This window comes from Pantherophis guttatus, chromosome 1 (assembly GCF_059756535.1).
Source record: "Pantherophis guttatus breed Tessera chromosome 1, ASM5975653v1, whole genome shotgun sequence".
In the NCBI taxonomy this organism is placed as follows: Eukaryota; Metazoa; Chordata; class Lepidosauria; order Squamata; family Colubridae; genus Pantherophis; species Pantherophis guttatus.
This window is the reverse complement of record NC_142063.1, coordinates 116,583,090-116,603,181: the sequence shown is the minus strand read 5'-3', so window position 1 is coordinate 116,603,181 and position 20,092 is coordinate 116,583,090. Positions and strand designations below refer to the sequence as shown.

The 20,092-nt window shown below is 40.5% G+C and overlaps 1 long non-coding RNA gene across 3 annotated transcripts in view; it reads left to right on the top strand.

Moving 5' to 3' along the window:
* Nucleotides 1-20,092, top strand: part of LOC117675341 (uncharacterized) — a 63,594-nt gene that overhangs the window by 20,759 nt on the left and 22,743 nt on the right. The window contains exon 3 of one of the 3 annotated variants that reach the window (XR_004594182.2): nucleotides 676-8,695. The exons of the other annotated variants lie outside the window; for them this stretch is intronic. This is a non-coding gene — a long non-coding RNA (uncharacterized LOC117675341). Of the gene's footprint in view, nucleotides 1-675; nucleotides 8,696-20,092 lie in introns of those variants that run through there. 3 annotated transcript variants of the gene reach the window in all.

Here is a 20,092-nt window from a genome sequence, read left to right as displayed (position 1 = left end):
GGATTATTCGGGCCTGATTGACTGACTGCCCTCACAGCCTCCATGCTGCCTTCATCTGTTGCTCACAGAATTTCATTCTCATTGTCTTCTTCAGCCATCATGCATATAATTGGAGATTTGCTCCAATAATTTTTTTGGGGGGTGGAGAGGAAATGTCTCTTCCTCCTTGTATAACTGTAAGTCAAGCAGTTTCAACTGGAATAGTTATGAAAAACTGTTTCAGTATGGGATACGAAGTCCACAAGAGATAAACCGTGGGTTGTCAGACTCCTGAATGTGAAATAACATCATAACTACATAGTATGATGGACTTGCAGGGCCGGCGCAACGTGTAACATGTTCACACTGGTGCAATAAGACTGGGTGTTTGTTAATATGATTTATTGGGTTAGGGATTTTCTATCTTCACTGTGAGTTGTTTTGTGTTGGGTGGGTACACTGAGGGAGCTCAACCAATCTCATTGTACATATGTTGTGCACTGACAATAAAGGTTTGAATTGAATTTTGAATTGAATTGAACCGCCATAGCAGAGCCAGACTAAAAGATCTTTAAGCAGGATTCTGTGTTTCATGCATTAACCAATCATTCTGTTTGCTATTTCTTTATTCCCTTTGCATTGTCCGGGGAGTTGAGAGCAGAAAGAACTCTCACTTTGGCTTTTATCCCTTTCCAGGTAATGGAGCCTGTGTCCCCTGCCTCTCGAGAAAACAGGGAGGAGAGATACTTACCGGTACTATCAACTTGAGGTGTTGCAAATGCTTCTTTCTTCTCTGCTAGGAAGAGAAGTTTCCAATTCTTGCTTCCTTTTGCATCACCTTTCCTTTGGTTTTCAATCAGGCAGAGATGTAGTTTAATATTCCCCACCCCAGCAAGATGCGTGCTTCAGATGTGCTGAAGTTACAACTTTTGCCATCCTTAACCAGCTAGGGAAGGTTGATACAGCTCTTGTGGGGTGTTTAAGATCATGCATTAAAAATTATGTTGAACATAAGCCTGCAAAATATTACTTCTCTTGTCTGAAGAGCTTGTGCATAGTTTTCATTGGGGTTGCATTAACTGTAATGTGGTTCCATTTCACTGGCGGTACAAGGATGGGGAAGAGCATGGGAATATCCCAAACCATTTACATAAGTGTTCAGAGCCATGAAAGATGCTGATGTTTTATAGGCAATAAATATTGCTATTGTTATAGAATAATAATATAAACCATATTGCAGAAAAGATTCTCTACTAAGTTACTGAACCATGATCGCTCACAGTTACCTTTAAGCAGGGATGAAATCTACTTACCTTCCTTACTGGTTTGGAAGTGCACGTGCCACGTGCACGCATTTGCTTTGCTCGCGCGCGTGTGTGTGTCACAGGTGCACGCAAAACCTTTTGCACATGCACAGAAGGTAAAAAACACATTACTTCCTGTTTACAACCAGGAAGTAATGACCCCTGGCTGGGTGGGCGGAGCTACACTCCGCCTTCGCTACCGGATCGCCGAACCACCGGCCAAGATTGCTACCGGATTGGGCAATCCAGTCCAATCCGGGAGCATTTCACCCCTGCCTTTAATCATAACTGGGGCTTGGAAAATGGAATTAGTTTAGGCAATCTTGGTCTTGGTTACTCTACTTTCTTCCCTTAGCTGAACTCCTTTTTGGATTGTCTGCTCGGCCACCCCCTCCTGCGCTGAGTTCTTGGGAAGCTTCTGCTGCCTCTTGCTGCAAGCCACATGGTGCGGGGGCACCTGAGTCTCTGCAGACAAAGACTGCTCTGTGGGCCCCGTTGGCTGGGAATTGCCTTTATTCTTTGTTGGAAGAAACACTTGTCATTTGTTTTTTTACACACCAGGCTCCTGTTCTGCCCGCCTGTGATTGCTTCTTTCTCGCTTTTGTGCTCTTTTTCTTCTCTTGCTTTGTAAACAAGCGAAGGGGTTTAAAGGGAACCCTTCCTGGGGATAGCCCCATTCCCTTCCCCACACTTGCATTGCCAATGAAATAGAACTGTGTCACCACCACTAGCCCAGTTGGTGCAACTCCACCAGAGACAGGTCTTCAAATAACAATACCAACAGTTAGTATTCGTATAGAAAGGATTTGACATGGTTTTTAATGCATAATCTTAACCGTCCTCGCAAGAGTGATGTCACTCTTCCCTGTCCCGGCTAGTAGATTTGTATAGTTCAGCCCATATTGATGTGTGGATGGGTACAGTATCCCCCAAAAGTGCAGGGACACAGTGTATGATGGCTGTAAAAAAAAAACAACCCTACACTTTTATGCTATGCATTTCTCTGGTCTCATGCTGCAGCCCTTATCTGAAGACAGCATACTTGGCAACCTCTCAGTCCTTCATTCATGTCAATGCTGCCTAGCATAACCTTAAATTCTGTACATAAAACAGCCAATGTTTTTTCATGTGTGTTTATCGCCCAGTGTTTTGATACCAAACAGGAGCATTCCAGCTGGTGTTTTTGCTTGGGTTAATCGTTAATCATCAAATCAGGAAGCACAAGAAAGACCACAAAATAGTTTTAACTGTAAGCCACCATCTGATTCCAGCAGGTTTAAAGAAAAATTAAGAAAGGCTTCAAAACCTACATTTCAAATCCTCCACAATAACAGCGTATTTGTTTCTGCAAATACAAAAGATTCGGCAACACAGGACTTGAATACGGCAATGCAAGAACCTTACACAAGGAAGCAGCTGGGCCACTGAAGGATAAAGGGGATATCTTTATCAGAGACCAAGCTGGTTATGAAACACATTTCTACTTGGATTGTTATGAGGGGAGGGACAATGGTCTTGACCAAGCCAGCTGTTTATTCAGCTTAGAAGAAAGCCCTGTTGTGAAAATTTGCTGTAGATGACTTCCCATTCTGAGCTGCCTCAGAAGTTTAACAACATTGAGGACTTTTAGGGAACCTCCATTACAAATAATTGTAGGATGCTAGAATGCATTCATTGGTAAAAGCTAGCATCCTAACAAATATTGTAATGTGAAAGATAAGATTTTGAAGGACTCCATTAGTTGGAGAGTTTGATTTATAGAGCATGATAATCCCTCCCTACAGAGATCCAAGCTATCTCTTCCCGCCTAGATTTCCCGAATCTAGATAACATTTTGGTCTAGCCAAGGAATATGAGAATCTGCAGAAATACCAGGGTCTGAAGGAGGAACTAGAGAGGATGCGGAAAATAAAGACCAAAGTGGAGAACTCGGGCTGTGGCTCCTAAGATGGAAGAATGGCTCTAACAGATCCCTGGAACAACATCAATGAAGTGCTAAGATGCTGGACAGAGCCTTCAAACTCCCAGGCGTCTGTTAGAAAATTGACAAAGACATAAGCTACCCATAAAGGAGAAAAGATAATTTTACACACACACACACACACACACACACACACACACACACACACACACACTAACAGACTGCAATGGCAGAGAGCATGAGAGAGATGATGCAAAGGTCATAAGTGCAGGCATTCTTCACAAATTACTTTTTCAGCATTGTTGTAACTTAAAACAGTTGCTGTCTGAGACAGTCACTAAGGGAGGACTACCTGTACTGACAAGGGCAAACTATGTTTAGGAAAATGTCCTAAACGTAATCAAGGCAGATTTCAAAATTTAGCTACAGTGGTTGTTATGGGTCTCATGGACTCCTACAGAAACAGCATGTAGTAAGCAGACACATTTTGGCACCTGATTTCAGCAGAGCACTGAAAATGCACCTGCGTATCCAGTCCTGCTATGGATGTCACTTTTAATGGCTAATGAGTGCGGACTTGGCAAGAAGCACCACCACCAGGAATGAGTGTGACAATCAAGATCCATCCATCATACTAACGAACATCACCTGGCATCATAAGACTCTCCTAACTGAATTGTGGTATTGTAGTATCACCAAAATGAAAAATAACAATTCTTCCTTTTTGAATACTAAGTTTTGTGTTAGTGCGTTATATAGGTAACTATACCATAGAATCTCTCAGGATATCTTAGAAGTAGCTTAAAAGGTTATAGCTTTAGTTTGGCAAGATTCTGTCCATTAGTTATAAGCCAGAGGTGGTATTCAGCAGGTTCTGACCAGTTCTGGAGAAACCGGAAATTTTGAGTAGTTCGGAGAACCGGTAAATACCACCTCTGACTGGCCCCACCCTAATCTATTCTCTGCCTCCCAAATCCCAACTGATCGGGAGGAAATGGGGATTTTGCAGTAACCTTCCCCTGGAGTGGGGAGGGAATGGAGATTTTACAGTATCCTTCCCTGCCATGCCCACTAAGCCATTCCATGCCATGCCCACCAAACCACGCCCGCAGAACCGATAGTAAAAAAAACTGAATCCCACCACTGGTGTAAGCAAATAAAGACCTGGACTTGACTAGATTTTTCCTCTGTCGCTTGGGCCTGGCACCTCACTTACTATGTGGGTCAATTGATGGATTCTCCAACTTCCCTTCCAACTCCATCCCTTTTTTCTATCTTGTGTTGATGTTCATGGAATCTAATTGATGCAAGAGTTATGGCAAAAGGTGTCCCTCACTGAGACAAGAATATCATGCCATTTGCCTTTTAGTCCTCTTTGGAACATGCCTCAATCCTATTCTTTGAATGAAATGTAAAGGAAGGTGGAATTGATTAGTGTGTTAATGAAGACCCCTTACATTTCAGTATAATTAGTTGTTTAGAAACAATGTTCAGTGTATTATTCCATGTAATAATCTCATCCTTTCTTTCTTTGACTTATTGCTGTTGGAACTCTCCTTGTCATTTCTTATAGCCTAGTGGAAATCCTTCATTGGATTTCAGCTGAAACCTTGAAATGTACTACGGCCTTTTCCCATTACCACGTTATAGTGCCTATTATTCATCCTGGTGTGAAAATTATTGTCCTATTGCTGACACTCATCCTGTCTCTATTGCCTCCCTTCCTGGCCATCACAGCTATCTGATTTTCTTCTGATGTACAGCAATGGGTAACCAGCTTAATAGATTGTATACACCTTGTCCCTGCCCTTGGAGGGAATTGGCATAAGAAGAAAAACCCCTTTAACACCAGTACAGCTACTAATGACTAAGCCTGCCTCATTCACGGGCTGAGGATCAGAAGGTCATGGGGAGAGAGACTCAAGGAAATGTATTGGCAGTGCCTCTAAGGGCAGAGAAGAAGCCCAGGCCTGCTGCATTCCTATACTACTCCCATTGTCTCCCCGGTTTCTTTTTCTGCTGAAAAGGTTATTATTTCTTCTGGGAAAATAAAAAGGGAACAGCCCAGATATGGGAATATGTTTCATATGAGCCATACTATGAGAAAGAGGTGATCCATGAAGGTGACACAGCTTGGTTTTATGGTGTGTTCTCATTAGATTTACAACCACTTTATTGGAGTTGTAACTTTATCAACTGGCAAGTGAATTGACACTTTATAGCTTTTGCCTTCCAGCGAGTTCCTTCTCTTGGCTTCTTCCCCTTTTGAAACCTAATTCTGGTAGCCTCCCCAAAATTAGAAGCCCACCCTCCCACCTCAACCCTGCCATCATCACCCTAGCCCTGGGCATATTTTCTTAACTCAGCTGATCCCACAAGCACTTCAGGGTTTGGAATGCATAAATGTCATTTCTAAACACATTTTCATGTTGGAAATGTTAAGCGTGCCCCCAGGTTCAGCTTACAGTTACTCACTCACACACAGCCATAGTCAACCACCACTCTCAAATCACTTTCAACCCAACACTGAGGCACAATGGTTCTTTGGAATACATGGAGACCCAGATAATTTAAAGTAACAGTAAAACTTCACTGGTTTCAATATACACTTTCTATTTCTCACATTCTCATCTACATTTACCCACACCCTTCTTAACTAGGCTGGCAGACACCAGCCAGAGGGACAGAAGGTGCTAACTCTGGATCCAAAGATGACTCAAAGAATGGGTGGGCTTCAGGACCCATTTTATCCCCCCAAAGTCCTTGCTTTGTTGATTCTCAAGACTGGCAGCTACTCTTCTTGATTTTCAAGTGTGGTAGTGGTTAATGGGTCTTGAAGAGGAGTTTCCATATGTTCAGGCCCAACTTCTTTTGTCTGATTCAGGTGACATTTTTCCTTTGTTTCCTTAAGAACCTGGTTCTTTCTTATCTATCTCTCTTCTTATCTATCTCTTGAAGGAATATTTTAGAGAAGATTTCTGGCTCTTTGTCCACCCTACATATATGCCAGCTTCAAACCTTAGGAATGACAGCTTCCAAAAGGGGAATAAAATGTTTATATTTTAACACTCCTGCATATGAGATAAAAACTTCCTCGGCTCCCTATTATCTATTGTAAAAGGGACACTAGCTCCATTTCCCTTGTTTTCATAGCAAAGTATTTCAGTTAGTGTTAAAATTATTTCTCCGTTGAGAAGTAGAGGTTGTTAGCAAGGCCAGTTTGTGATATTTTGCCACATTGCTGTCAACTGTGGGACACCTGTGTTAGCTTCCAATTGATTTTGCAGAGCTTGACATAGTCTACAGTGGGCAGCAGAGGTGAGTTTCAGCAGGTTCTGACCAGTTCTGGAGAACTGGTAGTGGAAATTTTGAGTAGTTCGGAGAACCGGTAGTAAAAATTCTGACTGGCCCCGCCCCCATCTATTCTCTGTCTCCCAAGTCCCAGCTGATCGGGAGGAAATAGAGATTTTACAGTATCCTTTCCCTGCCATGCCCAGCAAGCCACAGCCACCAAGCCACGGCCACAGAACTAGTAGTAAAATTTTTTGAAACTCACCACTGGTGGGCAGGTATTTTAATCGGTGAATGGGACTTTTTTCGTTGCTGAAAAAGATGTTTGATTCCTTGCTTTACTGATTGATTGATTGATTGATTGAATAAATGAACTCTCTGCCTTTTATTTTCAGATATTTCTGAGATATTTATGTAAAACATACAATTAATAGGACTTACGTAATTGTGGAATTACATGTATTGTGTACATGTACTTCTATAACTAAAGTTTCAATGATAAAATACGTTGAGGAAAGATACTGAACCAGATCACAAGGGATCTAAGATACTGTACTTGTTGAAGGTTTTCCAATTCAAACCCAACTCAAAAATCAAATGATTATGGAGATATAACTGCTCAATATTTGCCAGTCCAAGGTGATTTTTGGAGAAGGATGGTTCAAATCAGCTGATGAAGATATGCTGAGTGATGCCCATGAATATGACTGAAGCAACACAGTTTGGGGAACTGGTGGCATAATCAGAAAAAACATCTAGGTACGAGCGTTTCAGTCCACAGGAAAGCTGTTTGACTTTTACTTTCAGAAAATGGATAAGTACCCTTTAGAAAATGCACTTGGCTAATAGAAGTTGGGAAGTCAAAAGAAAAATATTTAATGTATTTCACATAAGGACTATAACGTTGTATGTTCAGCACCAATTTGATGCAGTGGTCTGAGTGTTGGACTAGGATGTTTGTAAAAGAGCCTGGTGCAAATCCTTCTTTTGGCTACGATTCTGAGGGACATAAATCAAACTCTTTATGCTAATCTGCCCCTTTGATTAGAGGGACAAGATGTCCCTCATCCGAAGATCCTCAAGTCTACCCAAGTACAGTCCCCTTTATCCCTGTGGGATAGCAACTCAGCCAAACATAATGTCCCACAACAAATACATGTAAAAGTAAGTCCCACATTTCAGAGTGCTTGGTGAAGTAGCACCACAGGCATTCCAGATGCGTAAGTGTCCCTATCAGAACCTTGCAGATCCTGGCATGATATTTGGGTGGCACTATCTCCCCCAGACACCAGGCTAAGGGTTTAGGTGGCAGTAATAGATTAACATTTGTGTCAGGAGCATTGTGGCAAAAGTGAAGACTACTGAAGTGGGTGAAGGAGGGGAGATGTTGCTTAAGCCTTAGAGGGATCAGTGGTTCCCTTTCTCCATTCCTTTTGCTATCCTTCAGGTGCATTACAGTCCTGGCTCATCTGGAGGGTGCAGCTGGGTTGTTTTTTGACAAGCAGAGATTCCACAGGAATTCCCAGTACAGGTAGTCCTTGACTTACAATAGTTCATTTAGTGACTCTTCAAAACCCTGAAAAAAGCAAGTTATGACTGTTTTTCACACTTATAACCATTGCAGCATCCCCAGTGTCAGTGATCCAAATTCAGACACTTGGCTACTGACTCATATTTATGACGGTTGCAGTATATCCTAAGGTCATGTGAGGACCTTTTACGACCTTCTGGCAAGCAAAATCAACAGGGAAGCCAGATTTACTGAACAACAGTCCCACTGGCTTAACAACTGCAGTGATTCACTTAGCAACTGTGGCAAGAAAGGCCGTAAAACTGGGCAAAATTCAATGTCTTGCTTAGCAACAGAAATTTTGGGCTTAATTGTGTCATAAGTGGAGGACTACCTGTATACAGTTCAGAGAGAAAAAGAAAAAAAAAGTTTCACCTCTCCACTTTCTATAAAGTCTTCAAAAAAAAAGAAAGAAAAGAAAAAAGTTTCACCTCTGGGGAAGAATCTCCAACCCACTTAGAGGTAGAATTACTGATAACCCTTTGTGTTTATCACTAGAGCTGATAATTTAAGAGAGGAAAAGCACTTGAAGGAAACAGTGGATCCAAGGTATTTCAAACAGCAGGAAAACTACTTATGGTAAAGGGTAATTGTTCTGTAGGTCCCGAGAAGGATGTTTCATTTTTAAAAGATGAGAAATTTAGCTCTGTGCTGAACCAGATCTAAGGTATGGAGTAGCAAAAACAGGATATTGGGAGTACAATATATTCTTGTGTTGGAAGAAACATCCTTCTGGGTTCTGCTCCAAGTGGGGAAAACAGACACTGGAAACATGGAGACTGCTTGGAAAGATGGTTTAATGGTGGACAGGATCACATGGCTTGAGTTCCTGAACAGAAAAGGGGTGATACAGTAAATCTTCGGGTTTTTATGCTCTCTCTGGCTCTGCATTTCTTGGGGCCACGAAAGAGTATCCTGATTGGTTGTCAGACTCCCAGGGGGTGGGGGCCTTGCTGGCTGATGGTCAGATGTGCTTCCCAGGTCACATGTGGTGAGTTTCTGCTGCTATTGTGTAGAGGGCTAATCCTTGTTGGATCTTTGGCAATTCCTACTATGGCTCTGCCTGAAGGAGGTAGATCTTTGTTATGTAGAATAGACTGGCCCAGGCCTTAATGGCCCATTGACAAAGGGTGGGGGCAGGAAGATGGGAGCTGCTTTGTCTGTAAAATATGCTTCTCATATTTCTGCCTTTTTCATATTTTCTAAAATATTTCACTCTTCCAGGAGAGGGGTGGGTGCTAACTTCCTACAATCCCTACTCTTTTTTTTTTCAAAACGTGAGTTTTGAAACAAGTTCTTGGCAAAAGATTAAAATTGATCAGGTCAGGGAGGCTTGATGAGTGCTTTTAATTGCTCTAATGCAAAGGGGAAAGACATTGATAGAGGCAACAGAAAAGGATTCCTTCAGTGGCTCCTGAAAGCTTTCAAGCATGAAGGTCTAGCAGCCAGGAAAAAATTTCTGGTAAGAATTTTACAGTATCCAATTTTCCATGCCAATTAATTTCAGACTTCCGATATTACTTTCTGTGAGCTTCCAGTCAGGTTTCAAGCAAGCACATGTCCCAAAATTTTTCACAGCCATGATTTTCCTTTAAATTGCAGGCTGCCCATTTCCAAGGGTTGGTTACTGAACCTGCCCTAGCTCTTTATTGCATCCAGGATTTGTGAGTCCAAATTGAGGTTAGCCAGTGTACAATATCCATTCTTTTTTTTTCTTTTTCTTTTTTGTTACACATAATGAGCCCTGGGATTTCTACTCATGAGACCACCAGTGCAATATATCTTCCTTTACTGGGCAACTAGGCAGCATCATTTGTGAGTCACAGTCAGGGCTTGGGTTTTGGAGATCACTTTTCTGCTATCTCTTCAAGTGAGGGAATTGCCTGAGGGGTATTGCTTCCTCCCCATGGAATTAGCAGGGAGATATGACTCCTTGGGCTTTTAGTGCCACAGAGCAAAAATCAACCTAGGAGAAGCTTTGTGTGGAGGTAAGTGAAGGGAATAGTTTCAGTCTAATTCTGAATGATGTGTGTCTCTCTGTGTGTGCATGTGTATGCAGCTACTTTTACAATACAGACAATACAAACATTTTGGACATATTTCTCCTCTCCACCAGACAGAAATCTAGAGTGTACATAACTTGCTGTGGCAATCACTCTCAAATACAATTCTTACAATAAACTGATTACAATATAAATGAGACAAGAAAGAAAACCTTACAATGAATTTCCACCCTCCCCCATAGTCTTTCCAGCTGTCTTCTGGGAATTGAAAAGAGTCTTTTGGTGTTGTACATCTCAGGGTCTTTTCTTTCATGTCTGCTGGTAAAATGCTTGGTGGTAAGGCTGGTCAGTCAGGTTTGGGAAGATCTGCTCCACTCTGGTTGCTGTGCTGACTTTCAGTGGAGGCTGGATTCAAACCCAATTCCTGGTTCAAACAGATGGAGGGTCTCCTTTGGAGGCAGCATCTGGATCCATGTGCTCTGCTTCCACAGGTTGCAGAGTCCTTTGTGCAGGGCTGAAAGACATTAGAACAGGGTCCCCTCCCCCTTTTTGTGGGTAATCTTCCCAGGAAAGGCATTGTAACAGGATTACAGATTGGGGGGGGGGTGTAGATAGCTTGCAAGCAGAGTTTGAAAAGAAACAACACAACAGTATTGCAGTTACTAAACAGATAATGCAGTTTCAACAAAATGGAGACACAACAGATAAGAAAAAACTGGATTCACATGCTTCAGGAAAGAGATGAACAGGTAAAACCCATTTAAACACATACAGTAAATGCAAGACTGATTTTTTTTCTTGTAAACAAACTTAAAACGTTTCCTCATAAACTTGAGTTGTTACTTTAAGATACAGAGAGAGGAGGAGAAAAAAAACCAGAAATAAAATGTCTCCTTACTCTGTCTTTGTTGGCCAGACAAACACAGGGCAAAGGCTCTTTCTTTCTTTTTTTTTTCTCTCTCTCTCCCATTTTTCATTGTTTCAACCTTTTTTTCTTTTCTTTTCTAACAATTTAAAATTCTGGTCTCTAGAGATCAGATACATTTTACAGTTACAATTACCTCGAGGGTGCACAAAGACTTAAGACACACACACATAAAACAAGGAAGACAAAGAGAAGACAACAGAACTCTGAGATTTCACACACACTGATCATTCCCACATAAATCTCAGTTAAATTAGGGAAGGCACAAATCTTAAACATACCACGTGGTTGCATAGAAGACAGAGACAAACAAACAAACAAAACAAACAAACAAACAAAAACCCAACATTCCTATTTATATATTTCCCTTTTCTTTTAAGTACCTTTATTTAGCCAAATTTGTCTCCCGGTGTTATCTCTTAGCAAAGCCCATTTTTGACACAATTTTCCTAATTTCCTTTTATCCATGCCCCTCAATACGGGCACCCGCCTGGCGTCCCAGGCCGCGAGCACTTCATCTACTGGGGTCCCCGCCACCCGTGAACTATCGCTACCCATGACCCTTTCCTTTTCTCCAGAAGGATCACTTCGACTTAGCCGGGTGGCACGCTCTCAGTTTTCAGAGGAAAAAGCTCTGGGAAGGACTTCGATTCCCTTGCGAAGTATGGGCCCCTTCCTCTAGGGAATCACCACAACTTTTCGGATCCAAAAAGGGGATCCGCGAGGACCTGCTGACCCCTGCAGCCAGGTGTGGGCACCTCCTCTTACACACACACACGCTCGCCCCGTGTCTGGGCTGGACAAAACCGGGTTTCCCTTTCACAATTTTATTACCCCCCCCCCTTCACACGCTTCTGTTCGCTCGGCTTCCATTCCTTTTAAACACAAAGTTCCACGTTTGGCAACCCCCCCTTGCTTTCTCTATCCTACCGGTCATGGCTCGGTGGAGCTAGCAGTAGGCAGAGGTGCGGCTAGAGGTCACGCAAAGAGGTGAAATCAGACTGTTTTCCAGGTGGAATCCCACACACACACATCCTCCTTCCCTAACAGAAGGTCCTGTGCTCTGGCAAAACCCCCATGCTTTCCAGACTGTTAGTCTTTCTGCGGCTAGGAAATGCACAGAGGAAGCAAGATCCAGCTGTAGTTGGGAGAAGGGCCTTCACTCACACACATGCAGGCATACACAAATTCCCCATGCTTTTCCATACTTTAAAATTAAAATTTAGAGGTACTCACCTTCTTTCCAAGCAGCCTTTGAGCTCAAACTCAAAACCCCTTTAAAACCTAGTTCCAAATGGCCAAGGTCCAGGAAAACATACCCACAGACTCAATGGGTCTGCTGCTAGCAAGGGAGGCTTACCTGGGCCTGGTCCATTGGTTAGGTTAGCTTGGAGTCCCATCTGGGTCGCCAATTGTTGGAAGAAACATCCTTCTGGGTTCTGCTCCAAGTGGGGAAAACAGACACTGGAAACATGGAGACTGCTTGGAAAGATGGTTTAATGGTGGACAGGATCACATGGCTTGAGTTCCTGAACAGAAAAGGGGTGATACAGTAAATCTTCGGGTTTTTATGCTCTCTCTGGCTCTGCATTTCTTGGGGCCACGAAAGAGTATCCTGATTGGTTGTCAGACTCCCAGGGGGTGGGGGCCTTGCTGGCTGATGGTCAGATGTGCTTCCCAGGTCACATGTGGTGAGTTTCTGCTGCTATTGTGTAGAGGGCTAATCCTTGTTGGATCTTTGGCAATTCCTACTATGGCTCTGCCTGAAGGAGGTAGATCTTTGTTATGTAGAATAGACTGGCCCAGGCCTTAATGGCCCATTGACAAAGGGTGGGGGCAGGAAGATGGGAGCTGCTTTGTCTGTAAAATATGCTTCTCATATTTCTGCCTTTTTCATATTTTCTAAAATATTTCACTCTTCCAGGAGAGGGGTGGGTGCTAACTTCCTACACTTGTATTGCAGCACAATACCATTACAACCTAGGATGAAGAAAAAGGGATTGAAGCCTCAACAGAGTGTTTTTTTTAAGGTTTCAGACAAGGAGAAGGAGCAGTCCTTCCCAGGTATATTAAACAATTTTTCAGCAGTGTCACCTGGTGGCTGATTTGTATATTGCAACATATGTAACATTTCTTCCAGGGTGCTGATTTGGTGGCTCCTTTTTTCCCCTTTGCTGCAGAAGATTACTGTAATAAGATGTCTGTCCTTTTGGAATGGGTCCATTTGATGAAAGTATCTACGTATCTTGACTTTAGTTATCCTTATTGATATTGGTTCCAGGTGTCAGCTGGACACAAATTTCTGGCTTGAAGGCTAGAATGAAACTGTAGTTATAAAGTCTTTAGCAGCACAGGGTCTTCTGAGGTCTTGACGGATCCAGTTTCAAATCCCTCTTCAGACATTGGGCTCTTGGATGCCTCTGACCCTGTTCCCTCAGTTTAACCTATTCGCAGGGTTGATGGGAGGACAAATAGAAAGCAAAGGACTATTGAGCTGTTTTGGAAAAAAAAAAACAGGATATAAATGCAGTCAAACAAACAAAACTGTTTTTTTCCTCGCTTTTAATGTGGCTCCTATGTGCCTCTGTTACCTAAGTACTTCTGTGGTTAATTAAGCATTTTCTATTTGTTGCATCATCCAGCAGACAAGTGGATTCAGAGCTACGTTTTTGATTACTTTATTTCCATTTAGACTAGCATATCTGTGCTGCCAAAATCTGGACAACCATCAGGTGGCAATGTTTATTTAAATGTTCTCTGGTGTTGTCAGGTTTTTGTTTTGTTTTTTTTTGCAGTCCCAATATGGTAGCTTGGTTTCTGAAAAAAAAAAAACCAAAAACAGTCATTGTCATATATCCTACATTTGCTTTCCTTCGCTCTAAAATCTGCTGGCTCGTAATTTATTTTATTTAGACACTGCTCAATTCTAAACCAATTCTGTGTGACTTACAACATAAGAAACAACATGAGATAAGCAACAAGATAACAATCTGGTACAAGACACAAAACCCAGTTTGATCTAGTAGTTAAGGGATCAGAATAGAAGCCAGGAGACTGTGAGTTCTAGTCTCACTTTAGGCATGAAAACTGGCTGGGTGACTTTGGGCCAGCCTCTTTCTCAGCTCAACCCACGTCACAGAGTTGTTGTGGGGAAAATAGGAGAAGGAAGGAGTGTTATGTATGTTCGCTATCTTTAATTATTTATAAAGATAATAAAGGCGGGATAAAAATAAATACTAACAAATAAGCTCTTCACAGTTGTGAAGATTTAGAGTTAAGATTTTGAACCAATGATTGCAGAAGCCAACTACATTTTAGGATAAAATATAATAAAAATGTATAGTCTTGGAAAGGGGTTGGCTCTCCTTTACTTGGATAGTTAAACAAAAGCCAGGAGTCATTTATCTGGGAAGCCATGTTTGTATCCTTCAGTATATATCCTGCTTTAAACAAGCAATGAACTTTCACATCTGAAATAAACTAATACAGTTGATGTCATATTATTTCAGGATAATGTTCATGTGCTATCATCTTTGATCACCCTATTCTGCTTTCAGAAATACTATAAAACCCAACAAAATTTGTTTAGCAGAGGCAAACATGAGATTTAAGGTCTTCAATTTTATTCTACTCTTGGGGGGGGGGGGAAACCAACAATAACTCTATCATGTCTGCAGCTTGACTCTGTATTTGAAATGAGCTGTGCCCCACTGAAATTTGGTCTCTATCCTTGGTTGCCTCTCATTTAAACACAACCAGAAGAGCATAAGATTGGCCCATCTCTCATTGTCTCTATCTGCTGTGGACACAGAGAAATACTTCTCATGTTATGTAAATTTCAGGGTGGACTTAATCCTGTTGAAGCACTATTACTATCTGTAACTGAACAGGTGCAGGTTTCAGGTCAGGCAGAGAAATGGATTAACAGAGACGGCCCTGTCAGCATTCTGCAGGATCTCTTTTGTTGTAATCTGACAGGACGGCAAAGCCTTAGCAAGCATGTTAATATTCCTCCAAAGGATGGGAAACGGGTGGAATGGGATGTCAGGGCGTTGATTAATCCCATTTTTGGCTCTGGGAAAAATCACCCTGATTTAGAGGATGGATCGAGGCTTATTCCTTGTTGCAATATTCTGAAAAGAAACACGAAGAAAAGTTCTCTAATAAAACTCATTTATTTGTTATAAAGAAAATAAAACACCTCACTAACTAAGAAAGTTAATTGCTACATTTTGAAAATAATTCGGGCCGGCTGCTTTCCAGCAGTCGACACCCCTGTGGCATGAGAACAAAGGAAAGAGTGTGTGAAACAAGTGAAGGAATGCAGACATGCGTAGTAACTTTTGATAACAATTCTTGGCAAGGTACGGAAAGTCAGATAGTCCAGAAATGATGAGTTCAGCTGGCAAATAAAATAACGCAGTGACATGGGAGATGAAAATTGCTATTACTTCCAGGAATGATAGTCTTTGTCAAGAGTCAAAGATTATACTATTGAAGAAATACTAGATGTGATTTGTTCTAATTAATGCATCCATTTCAGAATGCACCAATCCTCCAATAGAAAATGTATTTTGTGTAAAATTGTTGAACAGCTTAAATAGACAGCATATATTACTTTTACAACAGCATTACCCCCTTCTCTTTTTCCTCACTCTCATAGCAGCAGGAGCTATATGTCTTCCTCAGAGGTTGCCCTGTTTGGGTCTCTGCACAGCTCTGTGTGACTTGTGGGTCAGAATATTTATTTCCCCATAATTGCTGAGAATACAGAAACCATGTCTGTCCTAAACCCTTCCCCCCAGCAGGTTATTCCTGTTTGCAACAACCTTCTTCATGATTTCTACTTGATATTTGACCCCATCCTTATTTTTCCCCCTTGAATTTTCATGACAGATATTGCCCTGATTTGAGGCTCTGAAATGCTATTATTTTTCTTACCTACAGGGGACCCAAGAGCTGGATTTATACAATCACCTTTTAATTCAAATCTTTCCCCATTGCTGAGTTAAAATGCTACTTCCTTGCCGTTTTCAGCAGAAAACTATATGGACACAAAATTTGCTATCCCTACTTACGATCCCCATCGTCCCTTTATTACCTTTGCTCTTTATTGGCAACAAATAGTATTGTCCTGGTTTGTGTATGTGTGTGTCTCTATGTCCAAGTCTATGTCTGAGTCATGTTAGGTATGACTCAAAACCATGATTACTCTAGTTTTGTTTTTCTCCCTAGGTGACAGCTGATAGCCACCATTCAGGATAGGAATGTGGGTGAGGAAGGGAAGGTTCTGTTGATTGTAGCTGTGTATACCAGATGTCTTGGGAGTTTGAGCATGCTGTGGAGAGATTCTGGAATTGTTTTGTTCTGTCTTTCTGATGGAATTGAATTAGTATGTTGACCCAAAGAAGAGGATTGCCTCCTTCTTGCAGCTTTCATACCTTTCAGATCATTCAGAACAAAAGAGTTCCACCACTTAGCAGGACCATAAATTTCAATCCAAATGCTATTGGATTTATGTTTGCTCCCAGACATACTTTATCTTGCTTCCAAACATCTACCCACAATCATTAGCACATATGTTCTCAATAGATAATGGTTTGTCATTAGTGAAGCTGACATTTGGTCCGACTAAATTTCAACCAGCTGAAAGACTTCGCAAAAGTCTTTTCATCCCCATTGTCTGCATTTGGTCTTGCTAAACTACTACACCCAAATTAACCCTTGAAGTTTATTTATGCATTTTGATTACTGCTTACAGATAATCAGATTCCCTTTCCACAAACTTGTGCAAAATCAAAACAGGTTTTCTGAAATAATTACATCAACTACTGTCAAAATTTACCTTCTCCCCAGCCAGTCCATGCTAAGAAGAGTAATTTCTGGTTGTTTTGCCCAACTGTCTCAATAGTACCTATCCTTCCAACCCTCCCTCTCCACCATCAGAATCTTCTTGAATGAGAAACAAAATGTTTTTTTTTTCTTCTTCAAGGAAAAAAATAGTTCAGTTGCTTTTTGAAGAAAAAAACGCCCTTGAGACAACTGAGAATATGAGGAGACAATTACCCCCTGGCCTTAATACGAGAAATATCTGAGGGGGGTGTAAAAAAAAATCAAAATAGTGATAACATGTGACTGAAGTTTTATCCTTTTGCACAGGCATGCCATATTGACATGTGTACAAAAAGGGGTGGGGTTCCAATTGTGTGACCATAACTGCCATCCTGACTTGTCTGAACCTCTTTGTAAATGCAACTGCTTGTTACCAAGCTGAATAGGGTTTGGTGGTGAATGCAATAAAAAATGTGCAGGCATAATTTTTTCCGCTGTCCCTGAGTTCAGAAGAAAGGACTTCAAATGAGACTCTGATGGAAAGAAGATCAAAAAATTGGTATCATGTGGAACGAGGAAAATTTGGTAAAACAAATTAGAGATCAAAGCCAAATGCATATAAAAAGATTATATAATATATTGATAGAAATAGATTCAGAAACGGAATTAGTTAAGGATTGTATGATAAAATGGGCACAAAATATTCAGGAACCAATAATGTTGGAAACTTGGGAAAAAATATGGGTTAGAAATGTGAAATTTACGCAAGTGCAAAATTTAAGAGAAAATTTTTATAAAATGTTTTACAGATGGCATTTAGACCCTAAAAAGCTAGCCTGTATGTATCCGAATTTGCAACCTAAGTGTTGGAGATGTGATTGTGATGATGCCACTTATTATCATATATGGTGGACCTGTAAAAAAGTTAAAGCATTTTGGATAAAAATATGGTGAATTATCCAAAATATTCTTAAAAAGAAGATAAGGTTTATTCCACAGTTGTTTTTGTTGGGTATAATTACAGATTGTACGGTTATAGAGACTAAATTGATTTTGAATTTAATAACTGCAGCTAGACTTTTGGTGGCGCAATATTGGAAGAAGGAAGATTTGCCTACTATTGAAGAATGGACATTAAAAGTAGCGAATTTAGCAGAAATGGCAAAAATTTCAGCATATTTGAAAGACTATTCACAAGAAAGATATATATGGGAATGGAGAAGATGGATTGATTATATTCAAAACAAATACCGGACTAAAAAGTATCAAATAGCTTATGAATTAATAGAAAAATTAAGAGTATTCATATTTAGTTAAGTAAAAGGGGAGTTAAAGTGTGAAGGGGGGGGGATAGGAGTCCATAGATAGTTAGCTTAGCTTAGTATATGATTGTTAATTGTTATATCCTGTATTTTGGTCTGGGAAGTTCAGGGGTGGAGGGTGGGGGTGGGTGGGTGGGAGGGTTAGGAAGGGAGGGGGAGGGAGGGGGAAATATTTGTAAAAACTTTTGTAAAACTCTTTAATAAAAAAAAATGAGACTCTGATGAGGAATAATCCTAAATCACTAGAAAAAGGGGAAAATAAGAGCAGCTATATTTCTTCCCATTGAACTCTCTTACACACACTCATTTCCCACAGAAAGTGAAGGTTTCAGCGATTACAGAATATTGGTCTCTTCTGTTATACTTTGTAAAATGAGTATCAGCCATCTGGGAATTGTGTTCAACTTAGTCAAATGGATGGGGCTTTGCAGCTTTGAAGGACTTTTATTCCCTAATACTCTCCCCCAAATTTCAGTTCAGTGTTTAATACCACCTTTGAGGTTTTACTTTAGTCCAGAGTACTAATTCAAAATAAATTGAATATCCTGCAGATCACTTTCTTTGTGACCAATGAGAGGAAGCCTTGCAGATGATTTCAGCCATGGATTTCAGATCAGTCTGATTTTTAATTTGGTTGTTAAACTATTGATTTCTTCTCTCAGTCTCAAGAATATACTTGGGAAACTTGCAATTATCTTTCTGAAGATGATAGCATTAACCTAACAGATTTTCAACTATACTATTGAGCCTTTATCTTAACATTTATGTTTTTCTGGAATAAAGATTGACTGTATTAAGTTTATTTCCCTTTCTGGGCCAATTTGGAAAGCAAATGTGTAATATCACTGAAATCTTGCCAAGGTGTTGGAATCAAGATACATTATATCAGGATCATTTCCAGCTTTGAAAGCTGCTAGGCATATTTGGTTATTAATAGGTAGGCAGCTGTGATTTGATCTCAAATCACATGAGAAGTTAATGTGGTAGAAGTCAAATCTGAAAATAGCGAGGAAGAGGCTCTAAATGAGGCTAAATGATATCTTAATGTTTTAATGTTGTTTTTAAATTTTATATGCAATGTTTTATCTTGGCTGTACACCGCCCTGAGTCCCGCAGGAGAAGGGCGGTATAGAAATAAAATTATAATAATAATAATAATTGATTCTCAATGGCTATTTTAAAATTTTTGAGAGAGGCTTCGTGCTTCCAGGAGCACGAAGCACGAAGCACGAAGCCGAGAACACCAGCCTGAAGATGACGAATGAGACTTCGTCGAAACGTCGCCAAGACACTTCCAATTTTACGTGGGAGAAGACCCGAATAACCAAAGACCTACATACAAACACCCGCGAAAACCTGAGAAAACAAATATATATATTAAAAGCATGGTCTGAATAGTTTACCAGCATCCAAGATACTTTCTATTTTAGCTTCATTAAGAGAGGCTGCAGTCAAATGTATACCAAGAATTCATTTTCATAAGGTAATAAAAAATGAAGGGAATATTTGCATTATTTATATATTGGGTCTAAGGAAGGAAAAATTATCCAGTTTTGGAAAATCAAGGGGTCCAGGTATTAAAAAATGGGAAATACGCTTCTTACTATTTAAAGATGAAACTATTTAATCATAAAATATTATGACAGGTCTTTTGGACCTATCAAAGAACATTTAATAAAGGATGAACATTAAGACTTCTTAGATTGGCTATGTAAGAAAACTGAACTTTCTTTAAGTCATATGATTTTGTCTTGTTCTATTATAGCTTTTGGGGGGTTTCAAATTAACACGTATGTTAATGTAATCTTGAGAAGAAATAGTTAAGGATCTCAGTGTGATGTTGAATTACATTTGTAAAATATAGAATTAGTTGTTTTATGAAGAACTTTGGCTCTATGAAATTGAGGGCACAACAGAGAGGATACTGATATATACCTGGAAAGAA